Below are 9354 nucleotides of genomic sequence, written 5' to 3'. Positions count from 1 at the left end.
CTGTGCTGAGCAAGAGATCTCTGCATGGGGGAGGTTACATTCTGGCTCACACATCAGACATGAGGGGAATTGTTCCCTTTTTGTATCTACAGTGGTTGCTGTGTTTTACTTTTACATTTGTTAAGGGAAGTTAATGCTGGTGAACAGTCCCAATTTGATGGGCTTGGAGGTTTAAACCCTTCTCTGTTTGTTCCCAGAATAGGTACCACATGAGCAGGGTCTGTGTATGACCTTCCCCAAACTATCCTGCCAATATGCTTCCGGCTTCAGCCCTAACTCGGAGGGACATCTCTACTAGGAATTATTTTCTGTGACCCATTTCATCCTTGGCTTCGCTGCTGAGACTGCCAGCAAGGGGCCCAGTCGCGGTAGTGCTGGTTTTGTGATGTGCTTTCTAGAAACTGGCCTACGACTTGCCAGATAATTTCTCACCGGTAACCAAATTGCCTTCAGATGAGGACAACCTTTGGTTGCTTCTGGATCTGGGATTTCTTTAAACCAACATCCTAGATGTTACTAATGATACAGGTGGCGTTAAAATGGGAGACGGGATCAGCAGAGAGAACGGACTTGGATATAAATCAGAGGACCACCTCCATCAGACTGTCTCCTTGCTTCTGCTAGCAGGGACTGAGCTCACCATTAGCAGTGATTTGATGTGAAGTTGGGTGCCCTTTTCAATTTTACCCATGTGCCTCAGCTCTACCTATAAACTCACATACAACCTGCAGCATTCCATAGCATTGGCAAGTCCATCTTCATCTCCTCCAAGCAGATTGTCCTGTCTCCATTAGTTTGTCACTTCTGTGCTCACAACCCTTAGGGGACGAATACTCTGCTGAAGCATGAGTGCTGCCGCTCAAGTGCGTGTCTGTAACTGAAAGAGCCACCATGGGGTAATTAATTCAGCCTAATTTATCATCTGCAATTATAAGTTCATTATTTACCATTCGTTTCTGAATGTGTGTAAAATCCAATGTTTATTAAGTATTGTTTGTGTTGGAAATCTCCCATGTGTGTCTAATTGCCCTCTAACGTATGTGAGATGAATTCTCCTGAGTCTCCCCTGAATGCATCTGAAGAACCAAATCAAGCTGAAACAGGGATTCTTGGGGGCTCAGATAGAAAGCGGTTAATCTACCAATGATACAGACTGGCTCAGCAGTAAAATCAAACCCTGGCAAGCCCAAGAAGGACTGGAGCAGAGAGGTCCCACACATGCTGTAGGCCGTTTTGGTCCTAACTAGCCCAGAAAACAGAGAAATAGCCGATAACACTCCTCTCCTCACAGAATAATAGTGTCCTTATTCTGCAGCATACACAGGTCTCCCTCTGCTTTACAGATTCTGACGATTAACCACATCCTGCCCTATGTTCTGTAACATGAATGAACCCTCCAGTTTCTGGTACCTTCTTCCTTCAAACTCCAGTCGCTGACATGGACCCCTGTGGCTTCTCTGGGCACATACTCCATGGCTCTGGGGATCTGCCCATTCCACCCACCCCCCGCATTAACTTCCTCCCTCAGCTTGCAGCAACCAGCCACCTCAGCCAGCAATGACCGGTCTTTAATTAACAGAAGGGGGCACTGTGAGGAAATGAAACATGCCCTTCTGTAACTGGGTGCGTGGATTCTGGAGCTAACTCAGCACCTGGTCGCTCAGATCCCCTCCAGTGGTGGTTAAAGCACAGTGGTGGTTAAGAAGCCATGGAGTGGTTGTGCTCAGTGAACTCTCAGGGGACCAACACCACCCCATGACTTTCTGGGGCCTTGTCCAGGATTAGCGTCCCTCATCTGAGTAGGAAGTTGAAGAGAGAACTGGCGCGAGGTTCAGTGGTCAGGGAGAAATGGAAGAAATCCTTGAATGGTGGGTAGAACAACAAAAGGAGCTGTAATGGACCATGCAGCTCTTTCAACAAGCAAAGCAATGGTCCGGGATCGAGTGGCAGCAGAGCAGAAGAAGGCCCTCCAGTAAGGTGACTAGATGTCCCGATTTTATAGGGACAGTCCCGATTTTTGGTTTTTTTTCTTATATAGGCTCCTATTACCCCCCACCCCCTCCCGATTTTTCACATTTGCTGTCTGGTCACCCTATTCTCCAGGAATTTACTAAGGAGGAGATGGCAGCACAGCACCAGATGCTGTAGAATCTGATGAGTCCTGCAGTCAGGGGCGGCAGCAGAGCCCCAGGAATCTGGCTATGTGAAATGGCTCTGACAGACAACTCTGAGGCCTTTCTCGACCTTTCGAGTGGAATGGTGCTAGGTTCTGGCGGGGATAAAGCATCCTGGTCTTTGCGAATGGCTCCCTATATGACAGACAAAGCCCAAGCAGGCCCATGTGTCTCTAAGTGCCAAGGACTGCAGTATAGCCAAGGCAGCCATCGTGGATAGAATGGGTCTGTTGTTGGAGAAATGCTGACAGAAATTTCGAGCTGTAAAATGGACAGAGGGAGTACGGCCCAGAGCTTTCATGCACAGACTGTTGGGCTGGGCTGCCTGCTGGATGAGGCTGGAGGAAGAGATGGATGCGGTGAATTTAGAACAGTTTTTGCAAAATTCCCCCCAAGGTGACCCTGAACTTTGGACAGTGCGGTGAAGCTCACCAAAGAGTTCTTGGAAGCTGACTTACTCAGGAGAACAGTCCATCCCTTGTGCGGATAGGGAAGAAGACTCTAGATGCCCAAGGGGGGAAAGGGACCAAAAAATGGTGGGAAGAGCAAAAGGTGCAGAGATGGACCCATGCCAGCTGATGGGGGGTGGGAAATGACACAGAGATGGCAGCCCCAGTGTTACTAGAGCATGCTTAGTACAGCCAAGCAGCAAATCTGAGGAGGCATGTGACCCCGCCAAAGCCCACCCCCCCCATGCATCGCCTCTGCTAAGGAGCCTTCCTCTTCTGCAAGCAGAAGGGTGTATTATCAATGCAAGCGGCCAGGACATATAGAGAGACTGTCCATAGATGGATGCCATGTTGGCAGAATGTTGTGGATGGACTGGGATGCCTGGGGGGAAACGAATGGCTACCCTGAGGGCTAATGTGGGCAGGAAGTGGGGGAAGGGTTAGTGGATTTGGCGGCCTGGCTGTTTGCTCATGCAGGGGGACGTTGTAAACCCCTATTGGATGATAACCAGGAAGGGCATTAAAGTTAGAATGGGGAAAAGAGACACAGTCCATTAGTGAAAGTCCCCTTAGAGGTCAAAGGAGTGTTTAAATGGAAACTGGTGGGGGTGGCAATGGCTTTGACCCACCCAGTCATGTTGGGAATTGACTGGAAACCCTTCCCCTTGAGTGAATGTGGAAATTCCAGGAGACCATGGGGTTAGTTAGGGTGTGGGTAGGAGCGGGGAGGGGATCAAAAAGAAATAGGAGAACCTAGAAAGGTTACAAGCCAGGAAGATCAGTAAGAGAAGAAAGAATCCTGGGCAGAGATGAAGATGGTAGAGAAGGAAGGGAAAACAAGGTAAAACAAAGGGCTAGTGACTGAGACCTGTACTGATTTAGCCATCGAAGAAGGGATCTCTCGTGTTGTCCCAAGAACAGACCGGTATGAGCATCAGTCTTTAGACAAACAAGGGACAGAACAAAATATCCTGGAGAGCGAACGGAATACAGAGCCAGGAGTAGAACAGCGACAGGTTAAAGAGGGACGTCAGATAATGGAAGATCCTGCCGAGTGCCCTCAGTGTGAGGATAGCTGGGCCAAGACCTAATTGTGAGGCCGGCCCATTGTTCTTTGTGGGGGTGGACATCAGAGAACACCCATCAAGGGGCCGGGAAGAGACCCAAAAGTGGGGTCCCACACAGAGCAGGGAATGATAAGAAGGGAACTGCTCAGAAGCAAGAGAAAACAGAGCACTGAGAAGAGGAGACCCTGGCCGGGAAGAAGGGGGTGGTGGGTGGTGGTGCGTAACAGGGGGTGTGGACTCAGGAGCTAACTCAGCACCCTGTCACTCAAATCCCCTCCAGTTTATACCAACTGTTTGAAAGATGCGCATTTAGCAGAAGAGGGCCAATTAAATTAATGGTGGTACGGCTGAGAGGCTAATTGGATGGAAGTATCCCCAGCAGCTAGGCCTGAATAAGCAAATGGAAGGAAGTGCTGGGAGGAAAGTTGGGAGCCGAAGGAAGGCAGAAGTAGGCAGGATTACTCTCTCGGAGACGGATGAAGTACCAGAGCAGACCTTGTGATGCTTTGGAACGCCTCTCCTTCAGGGAGGAATTACTTTTAGACTCTCTACTGGGATGGAAAATCCCCTCCTCTTCCCCTACCACACATTTTAAAATTAAATAATAGTTGATGGCTCCAAACTGCAGAGGAGTGAGGACTTTTTGTCAACATTTAACGCACCACTTAGAATTGCTTCAAGGCAGAATTTTATTTGCATCTGATAACTAGTATATTAGAGAGACTCAGCATTGGGACAAAGAAGACTCTCCTCCAACCCTGGTGCAGCTAAAACAACAGCCATTAAGTTTAATCTTCCCCCATGCATCCCCACGCTGCTGCCTGCCCTGGAGCGGATCTGCACACGCCAAAATGTCCACACACAAACCTTTTTCCGCTAGGAACACCGCAAACTAGATTCAGATGTCTGCTGAGAAGTAGATGTTTTTCAAATGGCCTCAGTGAACGATGTTTGTTCTTCGTGGGATGTGGTGGTGGGGTTTTTTTCCTGGTTTTTTCCAGGGCTTGTCACTAGAAATCCTAGTGAAATTAGACACAGAAGGAGCCGTTGATTCAGTGTGCAGGGAATAGCTACTTTTAAACCTATCCATAAATGTCTCCACCCTTAATTGTGAGGAATTATATTAATCTAACTATAAACCAGCAGAGTCAAAACCATGTGGACCAGCAGCAAAATTCTATTACAGAGACCAGCTTTGGTTCTCACTTGCTTATTGTCAGATGTGTGAGTTAAACAGGTGTTAGGGGAATTTTTTTTTTAATGTTGCTACAAAAGTTTACTAGCCATTTATAAACTAGTTTGCCAATATGCCTCTTCTATAGTTCCCAAGATAGTGTTGCCGGCACAGAGGCCCGAGGCGATATGCCTCTTCTATAGTTTCCCAAGATAGCCTGCTCTCTGCTAACTTCAGTTCTGCTTTCCATTTTAAAGGTAGGCTTGGAAAGACTAGATTTTTATCAGTAAATGCTGATAAATGTCAATTTCACCGTCCAGGCACAAACTGAGGAAAACGTATTTCCATTTATAACGATAGAGAATTACAGATAGACATGTAAGAAAAATGCTGTTTGAGAAGTTGTTAGAGTTTGATTTGTATATTTTGACATGTGGTGGAGACAACTTGTGTTTTACCAATTATAAAGCTTTAACTTTTTGAAATCAAAGTCTACTGTCATTAAATAATTAGCTGACCTGCCCTGTCTGAACCCACACCCCATAATTTCCTGCAATTGTGAACATTTAAATTGATAAACAATGGCGGGGGGAAGCTTCAAAATGGATATCCCTTTAAATATATATATATATATATATATATATATATAAATTGAATTCTGACAAGCCTTTTTATAGTGCATAGCTTCTGAATGCATCATCAGTGTCAAAATGGCATTGTGAGGTTTCAGTCACACAGCAGAGCACCGTGCATATCTGAACTTGTGGCTGTCAGCTGGGAAAGAGTACGAAACCAAATTGGTGGCTTCCTCACCTTTTTGTCCCCAGGGCCTCCCCGTTCCCTGGCATCCAGCCTCCTCTTTCTCTCTCTCTCTCCCTGCTCCTGGCCTGCTGTCTTATTTCATTCTGTTGCTGAAGAGCATGCTTTCCCTGTGGACATCACTCAGAGAGTCTGCTCTGCACGAGACACAGTGTGTTCACGGTGCTCTCTCCCAGCTCAGAGATTTTCCCAGCATTCATTTCAGAGAGCAGCAATGATATTATTGAACGTCAGCCGAGGCTTTAACAAAAACAGGTACTCTCCACCTTTGAGAAGTCTGCACCCTTCTGTCTCCTGAACGTCACCCTCTGACTTCCTCTTGCAGCTTTTTCACCTGGGCAGCCAAGGTGAACGAGACATGGGCCATCATCAGGAAAGAGAGGGAGAGAATGCTGCTGTACCAGCTAATTCCCAGAAAGCAGAGTTCCCTCTTTGTTGTATGATTATTACATGGAGCATGGGAAGTGCTCTCCAGCCCCGCAGGATGGAGCAGTAGCTGCAGATAAGGTTTATTGCCATGAAATGCTAATATACTGTAAAGATTGAAACATAGTCCTTGCCATCTCTCCCTTTACTTCTTCTTTCAGCTCTGATTGTGGCTTCCTTTTTATTTTCCTGATCCCAGACTCTACTGATTGTATCCCTACATCCTTGCCTGGCCTGGGAGCCTTCCTTTACACCTGTTTTAATTAAATCAGGAAAGATTTATAGGGTGCTGGGCTGGGCCAGGGTTCCCAGGCAGTCTTGCTACTTATCTGATAAGTAGGATTCTAATTCAGATGCTGTGTAGGAAAGCTATCAGATATTGTGTAATAAATCCCAGGTGCTGCTCTTAGGGACAGTGAAAATGCCATTTTTCTTTTGCCCATCTTTTAAGGGGCTGTGGGGGGATTGTTTTGACCAGAGATTCGTAGATTATAAGGCCAGACAGACCTGTTGTGACCATCTAGTCTGACTTGCTCCATAACACAGGCCATAAGCCTCCCCTGAATGAGTTACTCTTTGAACTAGAGCAGGGGTCGGCAACGTCTGGGACACGGCTCACGGCTCGCCAGGGTAAGCTGCGGCCAGCACATCCCTCGCCCGCGCCACTTCCCGCCGCCCCCATTGGCCTGGGATGGCAAACCGCGGCCAGTGGGAGCCGCTGTCGGCCGAACCTGCCGACGCAGCAGGTAAACAAACTGTCCTGCTTACCCTGGCGAGCTGTGTGCCAGAGGTTGCCGACCCCTGAACTAGAGTGTATCTTTTAGAAAAAACATCCAATTTTGATTTTAAAATTGCCAGTGATGGAGAATCTGCCACAACCTTTGGTAAGTTGCTCTGATGTTCCATGATGCTACTGGAGTAGTATTCCAGGTGCTCCTTTCAGGCAGTTTTTGCCATGGTGATCTTTAACCAGCCTAATTCAGTCAAGCTGGAAGTTATTGAGACACTGCTTATAATCAGGAGTTAGCAGAAATCATGGAATAACTGCTCAAAAATTGTACCCAGAAGGTAAGGCCTGGTTATACCATCTTCAGATAAAATTTGGTATATTGGGAAAATTTGAGATAATAAAAATGATTTCTATGAAAGAACTATCATTGAATGAGCACAGTGATTAGCAGTATCAGACGAAGTGGGCATTCACCCACGAAAGCTCATGCTGCAAAACGTCTGTTAGTCTATAAGGTGCCACAGGATTCTTTGCTGCTTTTAGTGATTAGCAGGTGTCAGAAGAGCATTTCATGAAGGAGCCTGTAGTTTCTGCAGTGTTGGGTCTCTGTATTTAATATGAGTCTGGCTATTATTGTTCTATTTTATCCAAATTAGCTTTGGTGAACAGCTAGCAGGGCCGGCTCCAGGCACCAGCCGACCAAGCATGTGCTTGGGGCAGTACCTTGTAAGGGGCGGCCAATCTTGGGGTGGCGGGGGCACGGCGCTTGGGGGGGTGTTTCAGTGGCACGGCACTCAGGGGGGTGTTTCGGTGGCGCTCGGGGGGGTGTTTCGGAAGCACAGCGCTTGGGGGGGTGTTTCGGCGGCACGGCACTCGGGGGTGTTTCGGTGGCGCTCAGGGGGGTGTTTCGGCGGCACGGCGCTTGGGAGGGTGTTTCGGCAGGGCACTCGGGGGGGTGTTTCAGCGGCGCAGCGCTTGGGGGGGTGTTACAGCAGGGCGGCGCTCTTTTTTTTTGCTTGGGGCGGCAAAAAGTTAAAGCCAGCCCTGACAGCTAGGAAAAAGTTGGGCATTTGTGTTGTTTATGGATGCTGTCTCTATAAAAAAAAATTTTTATTTTTTTTAACAGAATGCACTTAGGTGAGGAAATGACAGAATTAAGGTTGCACAACCTTATATTCTTGTTCTGTGTTTGTACAGCAGGCACTACAATGATACAATAATTAATAATTATAGTAGTCTTTAACTATGTGATGCCTAATTCCATGCACAGTGGATGAGGTAGGTGTAGAGTATTTTATTTTATCCTTCTCATGGTAGGTGTGGCTCCATCCTGTAAATGCGGTGCACCATCTAAATCCTGCACTGAATACAGCGAGTACTGTGTATCTGTACCCTGAATGAAGTAGGGATACAGGTGGAAAAAATAGTGCAATTCAAGTCTATATCATAACAGAGAATCCAAGAAATCCATTTGCCACAGAAAAACACCAAATTTGGGGGGTGTTTTTTTTACAGAGAATGTTTAGTTTTTACATTCTGTGGAAAAAACAAACATACCGTAGAACCCTGTTTATCTGAGCCTTCATTATCTGGCTCTCCATATTATCCTGGGTCAGGGCTTGGGCTGTCAACCCCCTGCGGCGGGGCTCCCTATTGTGTCTATAGAAACTAAAGTTCAGCGTTTCCTTTTAATTGTGGGAAAACACAGATTTTTTTTGGATGGTTTTTTAATCAGAGAATCACTGAGAAGTAGGGTTCCTGATCATAATGCATAAGTACAAGGGGGGTAGATTAAGGTTGCTTGGGCACGCATCCCTCATAGCGATTGTCCTCTTCTCAAGGTGAGGGAGAAAGGAGCCACTATCACACTAGAAAGTGTTGCATAAAGCTTCTTTCCCTTAGGGTGGCCTACACAATCCTGCAGCTTGACCGAACCTGCCAGGCCTTTCTCCTGCACAATCGGGGAGGGTGTATTTCCCCCACCCTGGTCGGTGCAGGGGGAGCCTTGGCCTGGCGCGGAGCACTGGGGTAAACAGAGGCACAACCAGCCCGAGACGCAGCCCTTGGTGCGCGAGGCGGGGCCGCCCCCGCCCACTCCCACTCCCTGGGCAGCTGGAATGTTTGTTAGGTAAACACCCCATAGTAAGCGTTCTAGCCCCGCCCTCTTCCCCGGCGGCCAATCAGAGCCCGGGAGCAGTTTCAAGGTTTTCCCCCCTCCGCTCTGAGCGCCTCTCGACCGATACAAAAATAACAAAGCTTCGAACGTTTGCAACAAAGTAACGGGGGGCGCGTCCCCCACCCTCCTCGTGCGCCGCCTTGGGCTGGCGGGTCTTCCCCCCCCACTTCCGTGTGATTTGCCCGGGGTTGGCGCTCCGCAGGTCGGGCTCAGCCTGCCTCGGGGGCCCGGGGAGCTGCTGCTGCTGGTTGTTTATCTGGAAGAGGGAGGGGGAGCCTGGAAACCGCGCCTGTGTCCCATTTCCTCTGGTGTGTGTGTATGTGTATATATGTGTGGGGG

Source organism: Mauremys mutica, chromosome 17 (genome assembly GCF_020497125.1).
Source record: "Mauremys mutica isolate MM-2020 ecotype Southern chromosome 17, ASM2049712v1, whole genome shotgun sequence".
NCBI lineage: Eukaryota > Metazoa > Chordata > Testudines > Geoemydidae > Mauremys > Mauremys mutica.
The sequence above is the reverse complement of the archived record's forward strand: the minus strand, read 5'-3'. Positions refer to the sequence as shown.